Source organism: Protopterus annectens, chromosome 5.part1 (genome assembly GCF_019279795.1).
Source record: "Protopterus annectens isolate FY-2018-M chromosome 5.part1, PAN1.0, whole genome shotgun sequence".
NCBI lineage: Eukaryota > Metazoa > Chordata > Ceratodontiformes > Protopteridae > Protopterus > Protopterus annectens.
In genome coordinates this window covers 329,774,618-329,800,233 of record NC_056736.1, presented here as the reverse complement: position 1 = coordinate 329,800,233, position 25,616 = coordinate 329,774,618, and the positions used below count along the sequence as shown (strand labels likewise).

The window sequence follows — 25,616 nt, the reverse complement described above, 5'->3', positions numbered from 1 at the left end:
CAGGTTTAAAAATAAGACCGACAAATGGGAGTGTGGGTGGGAAACACTAGCAGGGAATCACCAGTAGTGTCATATCTTAGGCAGGCTTGAAATCCTTCAGACAAAGATAAAGGCCCAGAATTTCACTTTGTATTTTTTCCATACCTGGCTTGACAGTATATCTGTTCTGTAGCCCTTAACACTTGCTGTTTTGAAGTGTTGCCATTCTTCTTGAACTCCATCTATGTCATCTTCTTCTTGAGGTGCTAGATCCCTGAGTAATTCCTTGAACTGTTTTTCTTTCCAGTCAACTTCCAGTTCATCAGCCAGGTCTCTGTTGACCTTAGAGCCTTTTCTGAGCACTGCTTGCAGCTGATTGTGGCAACCAGTGGTGTATGCTCTGAGCTGTGCTTTCCTTACTATAAGTACTAGTCTACCTGAGTTGAATGCTGACTACTTTTGTATGTGATCTTGTGACTGTCTCTCTCTTTCTGAATCACTTGTAGGTTATTATCAAGCCACTGGCCAGACAGAAGTATAGAATGGTTTCTTCTTCTTTATTTCTGTTGCCCCACCCATGTGGACCCAGGCAGTCTTCATATTCTGTTCTGTCTGTCCCATTATGTGCATTCAGGCCACCCACTATCAACACCAATTCATGACCTGCTTTATCAAGTAACCCCTGCAACTGCTGTATGAATGCACTCTTTTCCTCACTATCAAGACCCAGCTTTGGGCCATAGGCTGAGATTATGAATAGTGCTCTGTTACTACATTGGGGTCTGATTACCATGAGTCTATTTCTGATGATATCCCTCACTGTCTTCTCAAGCCTTTCCCTCAACACAATTCCCACAACATTTCTAGTCTTCCTCCTAAGTAGTAGACTCTGGATTTGCTGCACAGCCCTTCCACCTTGTCACATGGATTCTTATGGATTATTGGATGTCCAGCTTCCTTCTTATCATTATGTCATCCATTTACAAGACTCATCCTGTCAGTGAACTTACACTGAGTGTGGCAATTCTTAGTTCATGTTTGGCAGGTTGATTGGTTTTATGTCCAGATTTCATTCAACAGAGCTATCCCAGGTAACTCAAGATTTGCAACTGGATTCTGGCATGGTAGCTTATTGACCCAAGGCTGGTGGGCTTTATGGTGGGACCACACTGGCCAATAGGGGCAAATACACCCATCCCACCATTAGCATGGACCCCTTGTGTGGATCAGAGTAGGATGGGTCCTCAACCCACATACCTCCAGCAAATACTCATGCCCATTTTGATGACATTAGTCAACACAGCCAGCTCACAGCATGGCTAGCCCTGCCACAGTGCACAGTCTGTAATCTGTGTTCTCCTATCTTGCAGACATTGTGCACCACAGTAGATGCCCAAAGAGATTAGTCTATACAACTCTTCCCCCTGTAAGGCACCATCACTTAGGTCTCTTCTAGGGAATATCTCAGGATTTTGGGTCTCATGGCATACATGATTCTCATGATATCCCTGACAGAACTCCATATGAGAAAAATATAATGGTATCTGAAACCACATTGGTCCCAGAACCAACATTTTATGTCTTTTCAAACACCAGTATTGGGGTTTGTTAGAAGAGAAATAACTTGGTGGAGATAGAATATATCCCTAAATTTAGGTCTCTCCCCTTCTCCCTCCCAGCCCCAAAGCAGTCAGTCATCACATACACCAGCCTTTGCTTGCACTGCAGTTTCAGGTGAGACAAAACTGCAAGGTGTGGGACCCCAGGGACAGAATGCAAGCACAAAAATATTAAATAGATGTTTACCCTGATCAAGGCACTCAACTCTCTAAATCATCTTTGGTCCCCAGTACCTCTACAAGTTGTTACAGACAATACCACAGTCATATGGTTCATCAACCAGTAAGGGGGAACCAGGTTGTAACCCCATTGCACATTAGCAATGTTAGCTTGGGGTATAGCTTTACAACACAATCTCACTCTATAAGCATCTGACATTCTGTCAGAGCAAAACTGTGTGGTAGACAAGCTGAGCAGAAGAAGGGGCAAACCCTCACAAATGGAAACTAGATTAGGTGGTCTTCCAAGATCTGATCCATCTGTGGAGAGTTCATAGGTTCCTAAATAAGTACTATGCTAATGCCTTTATGGGTCATTTTAAGCCTAGCCATTTACCTTTTTTGTTCTCAGTTAACCTATCCCATTTGGTTAGAGATTGGCCTTACCCATCCCGTGGCTGATAATTATATATTATCCCTAATGAGAATAACTGCGATCATACCATAGATTATTTGAGGAGACCGATGCATGGTCCATTAGTAATACTGGGGGTAGTCAGCAGGTAAATTTTCTGTTTCACATCCATAGATCTAAGTTGCACTTGAATATGGACTGGGAGTTTCTTTTACGTGGATGGAGAGACAGGTCCACAGCAGCAGTATCCTCTGCATGATATGCCTGTCTCTCCAAATCATTTAGCTGAAATTGAAGAAGAGAGGTTTAGATCCCTAGTCTGAGAATTTATGATGCCATTTGACTTGCTGATGTGCAGAAAATCCATCAGTACTGGGTCAGAGGATGCTTTGTAAGCCAGACACAAGTCACTTCTTAACAGTCTGTAGGTTGCTGAGTATAGTGGCAGGTGTTTGAGTTGATCCATTTAGGACATGTTGTTCAGGCCTTGAAACCCAAAAAGGTATTGCTGTGGGTATGGTAATTGCTGTAAGTGTATGGACAGATACATACCAAAGGAGGCATTATATTCAATGATTGGCCTAATGAGGGCTAATTAAAGGGGGGCAATGCCATCACCTAGATCTAGACACAATGCCTCTGTTCATAAGCTGTGGAATATACAATGACTTTCTTAGAACAATGGGCATATGTTGGTCAAAAGTTAGGTCACTATCCACATAAGTTCCGAAATCCTGAGCACCTAGGTCAATGCTCAGGGTTATATCATCAATGTAGTAATTCCCTAGGGTAGATGCCTTCCCAAAGGATACAATAATGCATTTTAGTTTCAGGGAATGATTTTGGTACCAGTTATTCATTTATGACAAACCTTCTTGCAGGATGACTAAGTCATTTGGGGATTCAATGACTGCTCCTATCTTGCAGTTATAAGAAACAGAGAAAGGCCTTTACTATTGCCTTTTACTTTGGAAATGTAGATGCCAAACAGTTGAAATCCTAACACAGAACCCTGGGGGCCACCAATCATTTGCCAGTTGGAAACCCAACAGGTGACATAGGGATTTAGTCCCAGTTTATTTAGCTCTTCTGCTATGCCTGAGTGGGGAATTGTGTCAAAAGCTTTGGCCAGATTGAGGTATGTGGTGTGTACCATATTACCTTCATCCATTGCTTTGGTAACCTTTTAAAAAGACCTACCAGGTTAAGTAAGCATGACTTCAGTTCCTCAAGTATACCTCTTTGCCTACTCTGAACAATCAGCTGGCAAAATTCTGCTCCAGGACTCCACACATGAAGGCCTGGAAAACAGATGCATTTTCCTTTCTTTTAATGGAAATGTTCCTGTATGGATTTCCACCCTTTCCACTGATATACAAGTCTAAAGATTCAGAAGGACTTCCTCAAGACTATTGTGATGACTCCCTTCTGGCCTAGGCAACAGTGGTTCTCCCTTCCTTTCAAAGTGGCAATTACCACAAGGTTTCTCACATAATAGATCTATTCACACAAGATCAGTAGTGTATGATACACCCCTACCCCAATCAACTTCAGCAGACTGCCTGGATGATAGGATTATTTCCAAATTTTTGTCTTAGGCTATTACATTTTGTTAAACTCACCACAATAAAAATATTTCAGGCAGGGTCAAGGCCTAGTCTACCAGGACCTTGTCTTCATCTATGGCTTTATAAAAGGGTTGGATTCTAGCTGTATTCTAGAAGTCACAACTTGGTCCTCTATACATACATTTAAAAGGCATTTCAAGCTTTCCAGGGGTGGGGAAACACTCTGGTTGTGGCATTGAACTTCACAACTCCTCTGGCCAGTCCATTATTTCCCAGTAATGCCCACTCTGCCAGACATTATTGCTTTTCTAATACATACCTTTGGGTGGTTTATTTATTAAAAACTATTGCAAGACAGTTTCTAGAGTAGGAGAAATAACACATAATATTGGTATATGTATACAAGTTAACACATAATCACTTGCCCTCTCTTAATCAGTTTATCTTTGCTAGGTCTATTTTTCTGTCAGATGTTTCCTTTGTTTTCTTTAATTGGAAGGATTGGGATATATTTCACATGTGGACATTTGCATTGCAGGAATGGATTAGTTTAATTTCCTCACCTTAAAACCTTACACTAGCTAACACATTTGTCTTTCTGCCTACTCTACTGCTATAGGCCATCACATACATTACAGCAACTCACAGGAACAGACTGAAAAGTTTTAATGAGTCTTAGAATTTAGATTTTTTTGTAAACAGACATATTAAACTATTAGGTATGTCTCAGTACCTAGAATTAAATATAAGCATTTTAACATTTGTCTTATGTCTTAAAATTCAGTCCATCCAAAATGTTGTGAACTGGCTTCTATGAACATATGAACATCAGACCAATGCTAAGCATGCACTCGCAGGGCCCTGTAAGATGTCAAGCCATATGCTCTTTTAAGCTCAAACACAAGTTCTTGCCACCCTTTTTCAAGTACTTAATAGTGCTTGCCTCAGTAATGCAGGGGCCATACATGGTAACCGTCATATAAATTCATGTCTGCTTATCCGGCTGTTAGGACTAGACATAAGGGGAGTCAAAGACACACTTTGACCTGAAATGGTAACTTACTTTATAATCTGGGAACACAATGAATTAGGAATGCATCCTCCAAAGAGTGTTGTTTATTTGTTGGAGTAGATTGAGGTCTCTATTACAGGTGTTTGTAGAGACTCTTGTTTTGAAAAAATAAGATGCCAAATAGGACTGGGTTATTCATGGCTTAAATGTGATACAGGTCATCTCATCACAGTCAGTAGAGTACAGGGTATAAGGAAAGTCATGTTAATATACCAGGATATTTGAAGCATTTAAGGCCTTGAATCTTCCTGGTTAGAAATCTTTGGGGCCTTTACAGATTAACAATATGCTTGAATATTTGCATACCAAAGGGGCACTGTATTCAGTGATGGTCCTGATAAGGTACAAATACAGCGGGAAAATGACTTCTTAAGATCTTCAAGATATTTCCTTGGAAATTAACCAGGCCAGATAGAGGGGTCCAAATGGAGAGATGGTGGTCCAAATGGATTGATGATAAGTTAGCAAGCAAAAGAGAGCAGTATTGCTGAAATAAAATTCATCCTCAAGTCTCGGTGAGCACCTTCATGAGGAGGACCTTGTTGTTCACAAAATCTCACCCAGATGACAGTGATACACATATTGTATTTTATATAGGATATATCATAGACAGAAGTAGGTCAAAAATAAAAAAGATAGCTGCATGCACAAGACCCAGGATAAAAAAGTGCCCAATTCTGGTAGGTGCACTGGTGTCAGGAATGGAAAACATGACAGTGTAGAATCCTCAAAATAGGGAAACATTTCTACAATGGTGTTTAGCCAGGGCCAGGGGAAGGATGGCCCCCTGTTGTAGAAGGAAGTAGCAGTCCACAAAAATCAGAAGAGCCATAAAAATGATAGAGCGGACTATTGAGGATAAGAAACACATTATGTATTGTTACTATTATGCAAAAAGTCCAGAATTTCCAGACACAAGATATACAAAAAGATTAAGAGAGAAATTAGAGGAAAGAAAAATAATTACACAAGAAAAAAACATCAGATGCATCAAACAAAAATCTGTCTTCATTAATACAACAGATTTGTGAAAAACATTATATAAACTTTGATCTGTTTGGAAAAAGAAGCATTTGAGAAAGTGCAAAAATCTAAACAACAAAACATAGAGATTTTTGAAAAATATAAAAAAGAAATATGGACTTGGGAAAGAAAGAGAGATTTGATATGGTGCAATACTTATACAAAGTCAAAAGCCAAATTAATCAATGCAAAAAAAGCAGCCCCAAAGATATTCAAAGATAAATACAGGTAAAGGCATCCATATATGGAAAATTTCACAATAAAAAAATAATATCACAACGAGGAAATGTAGAAAAGAAGATTAGTAAAGTAGAAGTTACAAAATAGAAGTTGAAGTTATGGAATGCCTGCAAAGTGAAGGATTTGGTGTAGAAGGTCTAACAGAGGTCACAGCACAGAATGATTTATTTATTTATTTACATTTGTTGACTGGGAGTGTCTGACTGGACGTAGGTCCATTTTCAGCAGAGGCCCGGGGAGAAATGCTCCACAGTTAAAATAAACAGACAGTAGTTACATTGGATTACATAGTGATTAACAATTTAACATAGCAATTAATTACAAACATATTTACAGATGAAGAACATAGTACATCAGTAGACAACTAGAATCATTATCTGCGAAGTACATAACAGACATTAACAAATGTTACAATAAGAAGTTCCTGCTGTATAATAAGTACTAGGCTTATGAGCATCTGAGCTTGCTATAATCAAGGTAGTTAGTGGTGTGGAAAGAAAGGTAGTGGTTGGATGGGGTGGGTGATATTAGAGTGGGAGTTGCAAGGGCATAGCCAGCATGTTTTTAGGTGCGCTTTTAGTAAAGTTTTGAAGTGGATGCATGATGGTACGGAGGTAATTGTGGGTGGGAGGGAGTTCCATAATTTGCCTATGGCGCAAGAGAATAGTGCTTCACCAGCAGAGTTATTGGCTTTAGTGATCTGCAAGTGATTTTTGTTGCTGGATCTTAGTAGTCTGGTAGTCCGATAGGGTTGGAGTAGATTTTGCAGGGATGGGACATTTAGTGGATGGTTTACTAGTTTGTGGGCGAGTGATAGTTGATACCATTGAAGGAGGTGAGGGAGTTCAAGCCAGCCCAGTTCAGCAAGTGAGAGACAGTGGTGACTATGGTAGGATGCCTCTGAGGCGAATTTGGCGATTTTATTGTAGCAGGTCTCTATCTTTTTTAGATCGCATTGTCTTAGGTTGGTATATATTGGAGAGGCATAAAGTAGGGTGGAGATAAGGTGGGAATTTGCTATTGAAATCTTTGCTGCTTTGGTGAGAAGTTGCTTATTTCTGTATAACGCTCCTAGTTTTTTGTGGACTTTTTTATGGTCATGGATATGTGAATGTCAAATTTTAGTTTATTGTCTATTTCCACTCCTAGCAATTTAGTGTGTTCAGTTTGGTATATAATAGTGTTGTCTTTTGCTGTGATGTTAACGTGAGAGTTGTTTAGAATATGTATGGTGGGTTGGAAGATGAGTAGTTTAGTTTTGTTTGGGTTGTGTATTAATTGGGCATCGGATAACCAAGTTTCAACAGAGGAAAAGGATTTCTGTGTGACTTTTTGCAGTTTGGGTAAGGACTGGGCTGAGCAGATGATGTTTGAGCCATCTGCGTATTGTATGAGTGTGCCATGTTCGGTGGTAGAGGCTAGATTTTTGGTGAAAACAGAGAAGAGTAGGGGTCCAAGGATGGATCCTTGGGGAACCCCTATGGAGACAGGTAGTTGGGGAGATATGTCATTCTGCCATACAATGGATTGTTGGCGGCCAGACAGGTAACTCTGAAAACAGTTGGTGACTGATTGAGATAAGGATAGGTTATTGAGGACAGAGATGAGTTGTTTGTGTGGGAACATGTCAAATGCTTTAGATAGGTCTAGGAAAGTAGCAGAGGAGAGATAGCCATTGTTTTTATGCTGAAGGATAGTGTTAGTAAAGGAGAGTAAGGCAGTGGTGCTGCTATGGTTTGGTCAGAAGCCATGCTGAGTATTGGAAAGGAGGTTGTTAGTAAGGAGATAGACTGAGACCTGAGAATGTATGCATCTCTCGAGTATTTTGGAGAGTGGAGAGAGAATAGCTATGGGGCTGTAACTGGTTAGTTCTGTGGAGGGGCCGCCTTTGTGGAGGGGAATTATATGTGATACTTTCCACAGTGTGGGAATGTACATTTCTGACAGAGAACGGTTAATCAAGATGGATACTGGGTAGGCCAGAGCATCAGCTGCGATTTGTAGGTATTCACTTGGGAGGTTGTCTGCTGCTAATTTGGTGGGCTTAAGTTTAGTTAAGAGCTTTTTTTTATGTTGGAGGTAGGTACAGGAGAAAAAGAGAAGGCAGTGTGGAGATTACTAGCTGAAGATGTGGGTTGGAGGGGAGGGGCTTGTGTTGTTTAGCTAGTGATAGTATGGTTTGTGTGAAGTGTGTGTTGAATGAGGTAGCAATATTTTTGGAGGAGTGAGGGATGTTAGGAGGAGGGGTACTGACTTTACCTGGGTGGAGGATGGAGTTTATGGAGGACCAGAATTGTTTGGGGCTGTGTTGAGAGGAGTCTAGGGCAGACTGGTAGTATTGGAATTTGTCCTGTTTTATTAGCTTTTTAACTCTATTGCGTAGTTCTAGGAATTTCTGTCTAGTTGAGGGGGTTTTGGTTTTGTGCCAGTGCTCCCAGGCTTTATCCCTGTTTTTCATTTCTGACTTAGTGGTTTTCTGTAGCCATGGGGTGGGTTGTGCTTTCATTCTGGAAAGTCTTATGGGGACATGGTAATTAAAGATGCTCAGGAAGGTAGTATTAAAAAATGCAACTGCGTCATCAAGACTGTGGTACTTTAGGGGATGCCAGTTACATTCTTTGACGGATGACATGAATGTGAGTGGGTTAAAGTTTAGTTTTTTATGTATTTGACGGTAGATGACAGGTTTAGCTTGGTATAGGTATTTTTTGAGTAGGAATGTTGGGGAGTGATCACTGAGGCTATCTGATAAGCAGCCTGTTATATATGACTGGAGGCTCTTACTGACTAGTATCCGATCCAGGGTAGTGTGCTTGCTGGAGTTTTTATTTATCCTGGTTGCCGACTGGACTAGTTGGGTGAAGCCATGAAGGTTTTTATGATGGGTTGGATTGTTGCTAGAACAGGACTCTCAGTCAATATTGAAATCACCTAAAATGATAGTTTCTTGGGGGGGATGGTGGGTAGACCAGCTGAGGAGGTTTTCTAGTGGAGGAATGTTTTGGCCAGGTGGGATGTGACATCCAATTATGTTGATGGTTTTGTTTTGGTTTATTTTGAGGTTGGTATATATTATTTATTCATTGCCTATTTGTGGAGCTGATGATTTTAAGATCTGGATGTTTAGATGCTGTTTAAATATTATAGCTACACCGTCTCCTTTCTTGTTTTGCTGGTGTACTCTTAGTATGCCATAACCGGTATGGAGTATTTTCTCACCGGTAACGTGAGGTTTTAGCCAGGTTTATGTCAGGATGACTATATCTGGGGAGTACAAGTCTATGGTGGCATGGAGTTCATGAACTTTGTTGGATATACTTCTAATATTTAGGCTTAGTAGAAGGAAGTCACTTGGCTTTCTATAGGCTATGATATGGGAGAAGTTGTGGTTTCTAGTCTGATTACGAGGATTGGGGTTGGAGATGGTAGGGCCAGGGTTGGGGTGGATGTCTCCACTTAGGGCTAGTTTTGATATGCATGAGGTTATTAGTTTTCTCAGTTTTTGAATGTGTTTGTTTATTAGGGAAACTTTATGATTGTGCTCTGTGGGTAATAGATATGGTGGGAGGGTTACTATGTTAAGTTGTAGGGATGCTTTATGTTTGAGTAATATAGTTGGTAGAATATGCAGGGGTGCATAGGGATGGTTCTTGAGTTGGCGGGAGGGGAGCTGAGTGAGGGTGAGACATGAGTGGTGGTTGTGAGTAGTAGTACAGTGGTAGTGGTTGAGTGGGGGAATGATGGAGCTTTGGTAGGATGTAAGATATGGAAGGAGAGTGCATACAATGAGCATAGGTAAGGTATGCTTGTACATGTTAGTTGAGGAGGTGTGATAGTAGTGGGAAAATGGAGGAGGTAGTGTTGGGTTAGCGCTGTGGTTGGCTATTGGAAAGATGGGAGGGGTTTGTGAGTGTAATAAGGGTAGGACCACTGGGGGTGGGAGGTAAAAGGGGGCTGGGTGGGCAGCGAAGCAGATAGAGACCCTGTTAGTTGCTCTTATGAGGGGGCTGGAAACAATCAGGTAACAGAGTAAACTGATAAATGAATATATGATTGTGACAAAGGGTGGTTGTAGTTTTAAAAATGGTGCCTGCCGCAGGTAATATTTATTAAGTTTGAGATTGGCTTAAGGTAATAAACAGGGAAGAGGGAGGGGGAGAACAAGTGTGTGAGCAGGCAGTTCTTCTGTACTGCTGCTAATGAGCCAAAGCAAAGACAAGTTTGTGTTTAAGAAACAATCAGAATTGACCAAGGACTGCTCTGAAACTGTAAGTCATTTCTTAACCATTTATCAGGTGGAAAAACAGGATAACCTTGTATCAGTAGGCTACTGTGGTCTCAGTTTAAATTAACAAACACACAGTATTGATCAGTTATGGATACTATTTGCTAACAGAAGGGAATAAGAGAGAAAGTGTAAGATGAGTGTGTGTGTGTGTTTGTGTGTGTGTGTGTGGGGGGGGGGGGGGGCTGCTTAAAAGCCAAAGCACAGTGCTCTCCAGGGGAAAATGAATATTGGCTCAAACAGGTAGACACATACTCAAAGTTAACTTTAGCTGTTTGCAGACAGTTCAGACCCAGCCTGCGCTTTTCTTATAAGAATGATAAAGGTGGTACCGCAGTTGAATACTTAGAGTGACATGGGCATTTTTCATCCCAAATGTCAAGGTATTCATACAAAGATTTATTAATACACCTAGACATCAAAAGATCATAAAGGGTATCGTGGATGTTCCTAATAATTATAACAACATCTGATCTATTTATAAGACAATATGCAACGCCATTACTAAGCATATCGTACATCCAGTTGTCATATGCCGTGGAATCCATTACTACGACCCTCCCTTTATCGGCAGGTCTGAAAGTTAAACTAGTATCTTTACATAGAGCTTCCAAGCTCTGTTTCTGAAGTGCAGTCAAGTTCACATATAGTTTTTATGTCGCATTCACTAAAGTAGACATAAAAATCATGCTCGCAAGCCTTCTGGAAGCTTTCAATAGAGCTAGGTATGGCGAACAAACTCTTCCTTTCAGCTCCACAATATCATGTTCGCAACAGAACTTGCTGAGTCTTTAAATAGCAGTTTGAGGGCTACTTTCCTGGTGAATTTACGTAGGGCAATCAATGTGTCCGATAATTCACTCCCTTTGGAGGGTATGAAGGAAAGCCCCTTATTCAATATAGAGCAGTCAGTATCAGTCAGAACCCTGGAAGACATATTAAAGAACAATGTATTCAAAACCTCTTTTTCCTGGTCCCCCAATTGTCGCCAGATATCTTGCGCTTGCCTCTCCCCCTGCTTGTTGAGCGTGTTGGGGCTCGTTGTTTGAAAGGTAGTGGGGAGTTTAAAGGATGGGTAACTTTATGTCCATTATTACATGAAGGTAGCACCTCCTTAGGCCTCGCTCCTCCAGTAATTTTAGTTTATTGTCTATTTCCACTCCTAGCAATTTAGTGTGTTCAGTTTGGTATATAGTAGTGTTGTCTTTTGCTGTGATGTTAACGTGAGAGTTGTTTTGAGTATGTTTGGTGGGTTGGAAGATGAGTAGTTTAGTTTTGTTTTGGTTGAGTATTAATTGGGCATCGGATAACCAAGTTTCAACAGAGGAAAAGGCTTTCTGTGTGACTTTTTGCAGTTTGGGTAGGGACTGGGCGAGCAGATGATGTTTGAGCCATCTGTGTATTGTATGAGTGTGCCATGTTTGGTGGTAGAGGCTAGATTTTTGGTGAAAACAGAGAAGAGTAGGGGTCCAAGGATGGATCCTTGGGGAACCCCTATGGAGACAGGTAGTTGGGGAGATATGTCATTCTGCCATACAATGGATTGTTGGCGGCCAGACAGGTAACTCTGAAAACAGTTGGTGACTGATTGAGAGAAGGATAGGTTATTGAGGACAGAGATGAGTTGTTTGTGTGGGACCATGTCAAATGCTTTAGATAGGTCTAGGAAAGTAGCAGAGGAGAGATAGCCATTGTTTTTATGCTGAAGGATAGTGTTAGTAAAGGAGAGTAAGGCAGTGGTGCTGCTATGGTTTGGTCGGAAGCCATGCTGAGTATTGGAAAGGAGGTTGTTAGTAAGGAGGTAGTCTGAGACCTGAGAGTGTATGCATCTCTCCAGTATTTTGGAGAGTGGAGAGAGAATAGCTATGGGGCTGTAACTGGTTAGTTCTGTGGAGGGGCCGCCTTTGTGGAGGGGAATTATATGTGATACTTTCCACAGTGTGGGAATGTAACTTTCTGACAGAGATCGGTTAATCAAGATGGATACTGGGTAGGCCAGAGCATCAGCTGCGATTTGTAGGTATTCACTTGGGAGGTTGTCTGCTGCTAATTTGGTGGGCTTAAGTTTAGTTAAGAGCTTTTTTTTATGTTGGAGGTAGGTACAGGAGAAAAAGAGAAGGCAGTGTGGAGATTACTAGCTGAAGATGTGGGTTGGAGGGGAGGGGCTTGTGTTGTTTAGCTAGTGATAGTATGGTTTGTGTGAAGTGTGTGTTGAATGAGGTAGCAATATTTTTGGAGGAGTGAGGGATGTTAGGAGGAGGGGTACTGACTTTACCTGGGTGGATGATGGAGTTTATGGAGGACCAGAATTGTTTGGGGCTGTGTTGAGAGGAGTCTAGGGCAGACTGGTAGTATTGGAATTTGTCCTGTTTTATTAGCTTTTTAACTCTATTGCGTAGTTCTAGGAATTTCTGTCTAGTTGAGGGGGTTTTGGTTTTGTGCCAGTGCTCCCAGGCTTTATCCCTGTTTTTCATTTATGACTTAGTGGTTTTCTGTAGCCATGGGGTGGGTTATGCTTTTGTTCTGGAAAGTCTTATGGGGACATGGTAATTAAAGATGCTCAGGAAGGTAGTATTAAAAAATTCAACTGCGTCATCAAGACTGTGGTACTTTAGGGGATGCCAGTTACATTCTTTGACGGATGACATGAATGTGAGTGGGTTAAAGTTTAGTTTTTTACATATTTGATGGTAGATGACAGGTTTAGCTTGGTATAGGTATTTTTTGAGTAGGAATGTTGGGGAGTGATCACTGAGGCTATCTGATAAGCAGCCTGTTATATATGACTGGAGGCTCTTACTGACAAGTATCCGATCCAGGGTAGTGTGCTTGCTGGAGTTTTTATTTATCCTGGTTGCCGACTGGACTAGTTGGGTGAAGCCATGAAGGTTTTTATGATGGGTTGGATTGTTGCTAGAACAGGACTCTCAGTCAATATTGAAATCACCTAAAATGATAGTTTATTGGGGGGGTGGTGGGTAGACCAGCTGAGGAGGTTTTCTAGTGGAGGAATGTTTTGGCCAGGTGGGATGTGGCATCCAATTATATTGATGGTTTTGTTTTGGTTTATTTTGAGGTTGGTATATATTATTTCTTCATTGCCTATTTGTGGAGCTGATGATTTTAAGATCTGGATGTTTAGATGCTGTTTAAATATTATAGCTACACCATCTCCTTTCTTGTTTAGCTGGTCTACTCTTAATATGCCGTAACCAGTACGGAGTATTTGCTCACTGGTAACGTGAGGTTTTAGCCAGGTTTATGTCAGGATGACTATATCTGGGGAGTACAAGTCTATGGTGGCATGGAGTTCATGGACTTTGTTGGATATACTTCTAATATTTAGGCTTAGTAGAAGGAAGTCACTTGGCTTTCTATAGGCTATGATATGGGAGAAGTTGTGGTTTCTAGTCTGATTACGAGGATTGGGGTTGGAGATGGTAGGGCCAGGGTTGGGGTGGATGTCTCCACTTAGGGCTAGTTTTGATATGCATGAGGTTATTAGTTTTCTCAGTTTTTGAATGTGTTTGTTTATTAGGGAAACTTTATGATTGTGCTCTGTGGGTAATAGTTATGGTGGGAGGGTTACTATGTTAAGTTGTAGGGATGCTTTATGTTTGAGTAATATAGTTGGTAGAATATGCAGGGGTGCATAGGGATGGTTCTTGAGTTGGCGGGGAGCTGAGTGAGGGTGAGACATGAGTGGTGGTTGTGAGTAGTAGTTCAAGTGGTAGTGGTTGAGTGGGGGAATGATGGAGCTTTGGTAGGATGTAAGATATGCAAGGAGAGTGCATACAATGAGCATAGGTAAGGTATGCTTGTACATGTTAGTTGAGGAGGTGTGATAGTAGTGGGAAAATGGAGGAGGTAGTGTTGGGTTAGCGCTGTGGTTGGCTATTGGAAAGATGGGAGGGGTTTGTGAGTGTAATAAGGGTAGGACCACTGGGGTGGGAGGTAAAAGGGGGCTGGGTGGGCAGCGAAGCATATAGAGACCCTGTTAGTTGCTCTTATGAGGGGGCTGGAAACAATCAGGTAACAGAGTAAACTGATAAATGAATATATGATTGTGACAAAGGGTGGTTGTAGTTTTAAAAATGGTGCCTGCCGCAGGTAATATTTATTAAGTTTGAGATTGGCTTAAGGTAATAAACAGGGAAGAGGGAGGGGGAGAACAAGTGTGTGAGCAGGCAGTTCTTCTGTACTGCTGCTAATGAGCCAAAGCAAAGACAAGTTTGTGTTTAAGAAACAATCAGAACTGACCAAGGACTGCTCTGAAACTGTAAGTCATTTCTTAACCATTTATCAGGTGGAAAAACAGGATAACCTTGTATCAGTAGGCTACTGTGGTCTCAGTTTAAATTAACAAACACACAGTATTGATCAGTTATGGATACTATTTGCTAACAGAAGGGAATAAGAGAGAAAGTGTAAGATGAGTTTGTGTGTGTGTGTGTGGGGGGGGGGGGCTGCTTAAAAGCCAAAGCACAGTGCTCTCCAGGGGAAAATGAATATTGGCTCAAACAGGTAGACACATACTCAAAGTTAACTTTAGCTGTTTGCAGACAGTTCAGACCCAGCCTGCGCTTTTCTTATAAGAATGATAAAGGTGGTACCGCAGTTGAATACTTAGAGTGGTGTTAGGTCTAGAAAAGAAGAATACAGAGAGGAGTAAGCACTTTTGAGATGGTAAAGATATATTATAAAGATTACAAAAAACAAACTGAGCAAATAGCTACTAACTACTAGTATATGCAGATACTGAGCCAATTGGAAAAACATCTGTTAGAAGAAACCGCATCAGACAGTTATGCAGTCACAGATAAAAATATAGCGAGCAGCTGGGTCTCTAATGTGATTCTATCCACCAGTAACAGCACAATTATATAGAAATAATTAGACACCAGTATGAGCTGTCTACACACAACACATTTACATGAATAACATTAGTGAACAAGGTGCAGCTATGCAAATAGACCATACTGTTATACTAAAAACAACTTGGTGCAGACAAAATGCTAGCATGCCATAGTAACTTCCAATAATAAAGCATAAATCATATTAGATGTCTAACACACTTCAACATAAACATATACAGTTGTAAAATATCTAACACAATTCAACATAAATAGGCATTTACAGTTGTAAAACACTTACTGGAGAGACACTGAGCTCCTCATGGGGCCTGTAGCAGAGTGGATTGTATTTTTAAAAATGGTGCCTATGGTAATATTTATTAACTTAGGGATTGGCTTGAGGTAATAAACAGGGAAGGGGAGGGGGAGAACAAGGGTGTGAGTAGGCAGTTCTTTTGTACTGCTGCTAATGAGCCAAATGCTGGAATGAGTTCCCAAAGCAAGAAGAAACAGGAAGATCAGGAAACATCTGAAGAAGAAATATGGACATGGGAAAGCAAGAGAGATTTAATGTGGTGTGATATTTATGCAAAGGAGAAAGCAACATAAATCAATACAAAAAGAGTAGCACCAAAGATATTTGAAGAGAAATACAAGCAAAGGAAACCGGACATGGAAAGCTTTACAATACAAAAAATAAGAAGACAAAGAGTTAAAGTATAAAAGAAGATTAGTAATGGAGAAGTTAAAGAAATAGAAACTGATGTTATGGAGTACATGTGAAGTGAAGGATTCAGTGTAGAAAATCTAGCTCAGAAAGCACCAGAGCAGGATAGAGCAATAGACATACTAATTAAGGAGAAACCAGTGGAAGTGGAAGAAACTGGGCAGTTGGCATATGAAGATACTTTGGAGCCTTCCTTGGGAAAGCAGTTCAAATGTTCACTTGAAGTTGGACAGCAAGTGAAGTAACAGGAAACTGTGGCAACTCTGACACAGTCAATGTTGACAAGTGATGGGCCAGTGAGTTCTAATATGACAGAGGGAATGATGACACAGGATGAAATTGAAGACAACATGCCCCAGGAAGATGCTATAGAACTCTCTATAGAATGCACAGAGGAAATGGAGAACAACAAATGTGCTCTTAGTTTAGAAGAACATGAGCTAAGAGAAGAATTGCTTGATTTAATAGAGATAGATAGACATACTAAGATCAATGAAAGAAAGACTGCAGCAGGTCAATAAAACCCCAAAAGTCAGAAGTTTGATAAAACAAATGAATACAGTAATTAGGACTTTTCATAGAGATCCATGTGCTATAACAGAAGTAAACAGGGTATACTACTGTGCAGCTAAATTAATAACTGATAAAGTTCTACCACAGGAACACAGGGTAGTGTGGGAAAGGAAGGGGAGAAATTGAATACCAACATGGGGGTATCAAACAGAGAAAACTATAAAGCAATTAAAACAAGAAATGTCACTGTTAATAGAGTTTAGAAGAGGGAACAAATCAACAAAAATACTCAGGAAGATAGACGTGATAAAAGCAATGCACAGTATTATAATGGATCAGGATCTATCTTGCACTGTTGCAAATCATAAACTAAAAATCTCAGTGCAGGCAGAAAAACTTCGAAGATACACAGATAAATATAAAGGAAAACTACAAAATAAGCAATTTATTGATGACCCTAAATTGTTCTCTAGAGAATTGGGAAACAAGGTAAAATGAATTGAAATACCACCTAAAAAAGAAGAAATAGAAACCTTTTGAAGAAAAATCTATGAAGATCCTTTGGAATATAACAAAGATGTTAAATGGATAGAAGAAGTAAAAGAATGAATAAGAAGTTCAAAGGGACAGGATATGAAATGGGATGAAGTAATGGCCAGAGAGAATGAAATAACATCAAGAAAAGCCTCCAACTGGAAAACCCCAAGCCCAGATGCAGTGCTGAACTTCTGGCTAAAAGTATTAACTCTTTGCACAAAGATTAAGCCATAAGTAAGAACTATTTATATGTGCACCCCGAAAGACACCAATATGATTAACAACAGGGAAAAACAATGCTCCTTCTTAAGAGTGAACCTGCAAGTTATCCTAAAAATTATCGACCAATAAGTTGCCTTCCGACGAAGTATAAACTATACACCGGAAATGATGCTGACAGATTTTATAGTCATTTAGAAGAAAATTCAATCATGGCAATAGAACAAAAGGGTACTAAAAGAAAGTCATATGGAACAAAGGATCACATGTTGCTAAATAAAGTCATAATGGAGAACTGTAAAAAGGACATGGACTGACTACAAAAAAACAAAGTGTGTAAGATACACCCTACAGTAATCAATTACATTGCAGTTGTGATGCCCGTGCACTGGCCCACTAATCAAGGAGCCTCAATCCTTACCACTAACACCAGTGAGGGGTGTGCACACAGGGAGGATGACAAGTACGCACACAGTAAAGTACAATTTCCCTTAAGAGCACACAGACATCACAGTCAGTTTGGGGCTGGTCTCTCTCTCTCTCTCTCTCTCTCTCTTACTCTCTCTCCAGATCCCCAATAAGGTCTCCACTGGCACAGCTATAGAGTGGAGTCCTTAGCCAGGGCTCCAAGCCAAGTCCTCAAAGCACTCTTTCTGTCCAACCAGTGCTTCATGTCCCTGCCCAAATAGCTGACACACACTTTGAGCTTTGATTTATACACAAACACACACCTGGGGAAGGCTGGCACAGGTTTACTAGCTATGCCCCCTTTTTCCCAGACCATAAGATAGTTAGCACTGCCACCAGAACCCCTACTTATCAGCTACTATAAGGCCCTTCCCAAAGGGTGACCAATTCCACTGTGTAATGTTACTGTTATCCAAATGGTAAGTGTGACCAAACTTTTAAGGCTATTCTAGAGTGGCCTATATAGTATCACCAAATACATGCAACTACTCTAAGAGCTTAAATATTTGTAAGCAACCAGCCACAATTAAAAGGTTTAAAATAGTTAATAATAAATAATAAAAGCACAAGACAATACTTATTAACTCAACACAGTGACAGCAGAGTTCACAGTCACAAGAAATACTTTAAAATAACTTAGTAGGACAGTATCATATAAATATAGAAACATCTACACTAATCTTACTATATTCCTATCTATCTCTAAGAGAGACTATCTTCTAAATAACTTACTTACAGAGCAAGGCAAGTGCTGGCGAGTTGTTAACCAGTGTCCAGAACAAAATACAAAATGCACTCTCTCGCTCTCTGTGAGATAGTTCTTAAATTAATAATACACATTACTGCTGGCTTAGCTAGATGATATCACTATTTGACACTTGCATCTAGTTCCCGAGCTAAACTGAATTTAACATGTCTCTATGAAAAAAAAAATTTTTATCTAAGAAGCTGACAATTCACTCTTAGAAGCTTGCCAGAAACTGGAAGTTGTGAAACAATTACCTTGGAAACTTGTAATTACCTCTGTATCAAACAATAGAAAGAATTTCCAACTGCAGACATTCTGTCTTCTAGCTCTGGTAAACACACTTGTAAACTTCTTTATCAACTTATTTTCTTAGAGTTTTTCACGTTAACTCTGTATATTCCAGTTTCTGCTATGAAACATATTTACATAGGCAGAGTTTATACACATTTCTGCTGTTTTCCAGCAGGGTGCATTGTGGTTACAATCTTGAAATAAAGTACAGAACATATAGTTTTCTTACATTTTTTAAGGCAAGCATACAAATCATATTATTATTCACACATAACATAGAATTATTTACAAAATTTTATCTAACTGGACTGGGAGTGTCACAACAGTGACCATGAAACAGTGCCAGACCACTTTGCAGTTAGGCCATGATTTTCAGATGATATAATGTCATTTGGTCTTGATACATGTGCAGAAGCAACCTTTAAAGAAGGAAAACTGCAGCACCAAGAATGTAATATAAAACAACTTGAGCAAGATGGAGTGTATAAATATTTGGGAACTGATGAAAGATCAACAATAAAACATGAACAAATGTGAATAAAACTTTGTAAGGAATATTTTAGAAGACTTAAATTAATCCTGAAATTCAAGCTGTAAACCAATTTGTTCTTCTTGTCCTAACTTGCAGTTTTGGAGTGATTGAATGGCCTCAAAATGTGTTGGATAAAGTAAACAGCAAAACAAGAAGTATGCTTCATGCTTACCAAATGATTTATAAAAAGCAGTGCATACCAAGATTATATATTCCCCATTCCAATGGATGTGTGGGCCTTCTTGAAATTGATTACATGTATAGATCTGCAATTGTGGGACTGCACACATATCTGCTGACCTCACAAGACTCAAAAGTAGTGAAAGTTTTGAAACATGAGGAGAATAAATCCAAGATGACTTCCCTGCTTAGTCTAGCTGAAGCATATTGGCATCAAGCAGGAATGGAAATCAAACCAGAAGTAGATAAAAATCAGGCAACAACTGAATTTGCCAAAAACAAAAGAAAGACTATAAGGTGAAGGAACAGATGAGAAGGCAAGAAATGTGGAAAATGCATAAATATGGTTGCAAGTAAAGAAAACTTCTGGAAGAACCTCATGTTGTTCAGGATCGAATGCAGGAATGGTTAAGGAGAGTTGAATTCAACCCAAAAGATGAAAGTTTAATATTAGTGGCTCAAGATGGTGGGATATGTACATGTTGGTTTACAAAGTCCATTGAACATGTGGGAGAAACAGACAAATGTAGGTTTTGTAAAACAGAATTGGAAACAGTCACATACCTTGTTGCTGGTTGTGACATACTAATGGCAGAAGGACTGTCTACTGAAAGGCACAATAATGTGGCAAGACCATTGCACTGGGGATTGTGCAAGCATTATGGTACTGAAGTGGGTGAAAAACACTGGAAATGAACTATAAAGCATAAAAAATGATGAAGTCTACATCACGTGAGATCAACCATTATCAGCAGTTCAAAAGAAAGATGCAAGAAAACCAGATATAGTGGTCCATGAAAAGAAGGCAAAAGTAGCATTGATCACTCAAATCACTACACCCAGTGACTACAGTGCCTTGCATATAGAGAGATACAAAGTCATAAAATATCAAGATTTGCAGGTAGAATTGAGAGCAATGTGTGAAGAAAGATACCCAGACAGTTGCAGCAGTAGTAGGAGCAATGGATCTTATAAAAAAGAATCTACAATCGTATTTAGTTATGTTAGCAATGCAAATAACTATGTAGGAACTGCAGAAGAAGTCATTACTGGGCACATTGCAGGTGCTGTGAAGAGCACTTTTGGCTGACATCAAAGATTGAAACAATGCTAATTTCATGAACTTTAATCGTACTTTGACTTAGGAATAGGGTCCATTCCCGTCATGGTATTAGAAACCCAAAAGATATGGAAAAATTAAAAAAGGGAATTCCTGACTATGGTGGAAACATCATGATGAAATGAGAGAAAGTGTTGTCTGTTTAAGTTCCCAGGTCTCTTACGATCATGTCTGTCTAAACAAGAGCAGCTTTTTTAGCAGATGCCACTGCGCTGTCTTTTTTTTTTTTTTTTTTTTGCATTTAGCTTGAGACCATTTCAAGTACACCAAGTATAAGTATATTCCAGTCCTTGCTGGAGTTATTTAGTACCCAACTTGCAGTTATCAGCAGCAATGGGATATCTACATTTCTGGAATGTTGGCTTCAAACAGGAGAGGCCCAAGCACTGATCCCTGTGACACCCCACTAGTTAGAATTCAGCATTAAAAAAGGACATCAGCAATTTAAACAGCATAGAATCTGTTGGATAGCCAGTTTGCAATACAAAGGGCAATGTAGGGGCATTAAGTTTGACTATGTTTTCGATAATACCAGTATGAAGTATAGTATCAAAACGATTGGCCATCTCAATATAAGCAGTATGCATGGAGTGACCACTCTCCACAACCTCTGTAACATTTTTAATGCAGCATACTAGGTTCAGGAAACAGAACATACCCTTTACAAAACCAACTGATTGGAATCTAGATAAGCTAAGTTACCTTTGTAATCATTAATGAGTTATGCTATGACACATTCCATGACTTTGCATATAAGGCTGGTGAGGCTGATGGACATATAATTATTTAGTTCTGTAGAAGGATTACCCTTGTTTATGGGAGTCACATTGACTAGTCCATCCTTGTTTATGGGAATCACATTGACTAGTCCTCAGGCATCAGGCACAAACTCAGTGAATAGGTTAAGGTGAAATATTTTATGCAAATACTCAAATAGTGCCTCCTTGGCACTGATGAGAATGCAGCCTGGTATGTTATCAGGTCCCAGGGGAGCAATATATTTAGCCTTTAATGGGAATTCTAAGACTTGTTACAAGATTATTTTAAAGGATGCTAAATGCTAAATGTTCAGGGATAATTGGCGACAACAATATGGGTAGGTAAGGTAAAGTTAGCACTAAGTTTGTCTGTCATATATTGGCTATATCACTGTGATCAGAATGTGTGTACAGTATTATTACTGATGAGAACAATGCATGTTTTATATTATTCTTTAATTTTCTGACATAAATGTAACTGAAGAAAACATTGTACTTTCCTTTGGTATCTGTAGTGACCTAAAGCTCATATTGAGTTATTGCTCATAAGAATTATTATTAAATCTTTTTTTTAAGAAAAATGTATGTGAAATAACTTTTTTTTTGGGGGGGTCATTTTTACCCCATGCATCCTGACCATGTCTCCCCTCAAGGAGGCATTCACAGTAACCAAGGGGTTATCTAAAGCAAACTATAAAATAGAAATTTGATTCCCAGCTAAAAGGAATTCAGAATGATGAATATCTGAGATCATAAAGCAGTTGAATCCTAAAGGGCAGTACATAAAAATATATAGGTATTAAAAAAAAATCCCACCACTATAATGTACTATTATAAAGGGCCACTCAATTACATGACAACTAGAAAAGGTAAATGTTTGATGCACAGTTACAATTAAATTCTAAACTTAAATAACATGAGAAACTGTTCAAAATAATTTAGAAACTGACCTGTCAGAGAATAGCCAGGCCATTATTACTGAAAAACTGGTCTGCTACTGAAGAAAATATTTCACTTATATCTGATGAAAGTTAAATATGTCTGCTACTGTAATATGAAAATTAGTATAACTACACAGCAAAGAATGATTTTTCTCTCCCATTTCTAAAGTAACCAGTTTCAATTAGCTTAGCAAATGACTGACATCTTAACTGTTTATTATAACATAGGCAGTGCATTCTTCACATATGAGAAACCACTGCAAGTAAAAAAGTATTTTATAACCAAACATGCAATACAGAGGAAAACTGTAATACATACCTTCCTTGTTGACCGAGCTGTATCCCTAACTAATAATTTGGCCTTTCATTAAGAATATTTCTTTAAAGTCATTTTATACATATTCATCAATGTGCATTCTCTTTCATTTGCAAAGACATTTGTAACAGTTACACTCCTGTCAACTGCAGTGTTAACCTTCATATAATCTTGAATGTTCTCAGAACCAGTGAGCACCAGACTTTCTTTCCAAGCCTCCATGTTTACATTTGGTTTAAACTATGTATGCATTGTCAGTCTTCATCCGTTCTGTGTAATCATAAACCCAACAGTATACAAAACAAATGCAGCAAATTTCCATAAGGTAATGTATAGCCAGAACATTCCTACCAGTTAATAAATAGCTAGTAAATGAGCAATCCAATGCTTAATAGCAACTTTTTGTACTAAGAAAAATATCTGCTACAAATTAGTAACTAGTCTAAACCCAGTACTGAGTGCTAGCCAGCAAACTATTTACAGATAAAAAGTATTAACGTGAAAGAATAAAATGTAATGCATACCTGAAATAAAGGCAGCAAGATGAAAAATTCTTTAAGATAGCAATCTACTGCACTGATGGAATAAATCATTAACCTATCAAATAAAATAGTGGTACAAATCTGTTAACACAGAGGTCATGGTACAAATGTGCTAACATATAAAACATAAAGTAAAACACACAAGTCACCTCGTATTTCAACATCAATTATAGACAGTAATTGCCTTACAGACAGTGATGGAATTTCCCTTACATTGCATTATTTCAGTAATATGAATAAATAATTTATATGTAAAAGTGCACAAACACTTTTCTTTTACAGTGCATAAGGAAAGTCATTAATCAAAATGGCTATAACTTTGTGTTGATCTATCAGTGTACACTTCAGACTGAACTCATATTCTTTTACATGAAATCAAAATATGTTACTTTCCCGTTAAGTTCCACATGTGGTTAAATGAACTTATTTCATTCAAACAAAGGCCGCCATTTCAAATTAACAGAGCCTTTTAACATTTTAGCTAGAAGAGTTCTGGCAATATTTAGTGTAACATAATCTGCACTCACAAGTGAACAGGAAGGCAGATAACTACATGAGAATATGGTTCACATTGAGTGGGGTTAAAACCACTATATTAACAGATGAATAGGTTTGCTCCTGAGTGAACTCTTAAAACTGAAGGTTGTAAAGCAATGAAACATATTTGGGATTCACTCAGAATTCTAAACGAAGAGGATATGGGATTTTCTTAGTGCTGAGCTGGTCCTATGACACAAAGAGATGGTGCCCAGACTGTTACCCAGGTGATTTTGGTTCACTGAATGAGCTCGGTCCCTGAGGAGGTGGCGGGTGGTGGGGGAATTAAGAAATATTTTACAGCTTGCTTATTAATGGGGAAGAGATCGGTTTTCAGTACAGGATGATGGTGAGACTGAGGGTTCTTATCCTGGTTTAATAATAATAGGGTAGGCACCAGCAGATTGTCAGTCTTAGTGGTCTCCAATCAGTGTATGTCAGGGAGGTGTAAGCAGGTCATAAGTAGGGCATAACAGACAAGATCCCTATAGCAGCATGTATGATGCTGCATTGGCATGCCTTGGTCTCCTCTCTGACCACAGGATCACTATTGTATTAGGGCAAGAGGTTCAGATGTCTTTCAGCATCTGAGAGCGAGGACAGACAACAAAAATAGATGATGGCCAGCTACACAGATGTCAAAAACTATACATAAAAATGATTTTCATAGCACTGATCTTTGTCTTTGCAATATCATGGAACAATCAGTATCATTCAATGACTTTGAGAAGGGAGATATTTTTCCATAGTACAAAATGAGAATGACAGATATGGAAAAAAATACCAGTGAATCTGGTCTTTCTGGTTAGAAATGTATATTAAAAGCCACTGAGTCACAGGATTTCAGGTAATACTAGACTTATAGCAGGAATTTTGGGTCAGACAAGTCTAATAAACTTCCTTGACTAACTCAGCAAACAGGCTAATGAATGAGGTTTGGAGGTGACCTACCCAACTTTCAGCAAATCATTTGTCCAAGTCCCACACAGATAATAACATGCATGTTAGCTAAGCATGAAGGAAGTCTACGTGTAATACATGACATAAAAGCTGTCTTGACAACTAGACCCAGAAAAAAAATAGTAAAATTCACGATGAAGAATATGGAAATAGGCAGCTCCTTAGCAGGGTCAACAGACAAAAAGGGGTAGATAGGATGGAAAAAGTATGTTTATATAATGGCCATATGTGCAGCAGATTAGATTCGGTGCAAACAAAAGTGCAAATCAATACACATGATAATAAAAACTAAGGGGGTTCCTACATGAGTGACAGTAGAAAGAATTTAGAGTAATAAAGGATTTTGCATAATAACAGTTTAATTTTTCATATACAAAGCTGTCAGCAAAACAAAAGAAACACTGTATCATGATTTTTGGGGCGATGGCATAATCACTGTACCTTTTCTATTAAATACTTAATAAGCATTGCGTTTTCTATACTTTGGGTAAAAGAAACATCCTCTTTTGGAATTCTTTTTCTGTTTCAGTGAAAGCTCATTTCAAGCGTTCAAGTCTGTCCTTTTGTTAAGTCAGTTAAAATCAGATCTCTAGGTTGTTAGCATAAGGCAGGGGGAGTGGCTGGAAGCAAAAAGAGACGCAGCGTCAGGAAAAAAACAGGAAGTTATTCTTTACTTGTTCCTGAGACCACACATGGCACACTGTACAGTGCTCTTGGAGCAGCAGCTGTGCAAAGACACTGTGAGAACAGAGGCTGAGCAAGAAAGGATGACAAAATGGCAGCACAGGGACATAGATTATGGAAACAAATGAGAAGCATTTACTTGTGTAATATATTAGTTGCACTGCAGCTTGAATAAGCAGAAGAGATTATTTCTTTTTTATCCAATCCTTCATGAGAGTTCTTTTATTTTGTCATAAAGGTTATTAAGTCTCTTTTTTAAAGGTGCTTTTAAATTGAACTGTGTTGGCCCTTTGGAGATAGTACCAGTTTCTGCCATTATAGGGACTGAAC

At 39.1% G+C, this 25,616-nt stretch overlaps 1 protein-coding gene across 2 annotated transcripts in view; it reads right to left on the bottom strand.

Annotated features, from left to right (window-relative positions):
- The window catches only part of ZBTB20 (zinc finger and BTB domain containing 20), a 607,056-nt gene extending 583,900 nt beyond the window's left edge, over positions 1-23,156 (bottom strand). For both annotated transcript variants that reach the window (XM_044073007.1, XM_044073006.1), the window contains exon 1: positions 23,088-23,156. The gene's annotated coding sequence lies outside the window, so the exon portion shown is untranslated. The remainder of the gene's footprint in view (positions 1-23,087) is intronic.
- Between the last annotated feature and the right edge of the window lie 2,460 nt (positions 23,157-25,616).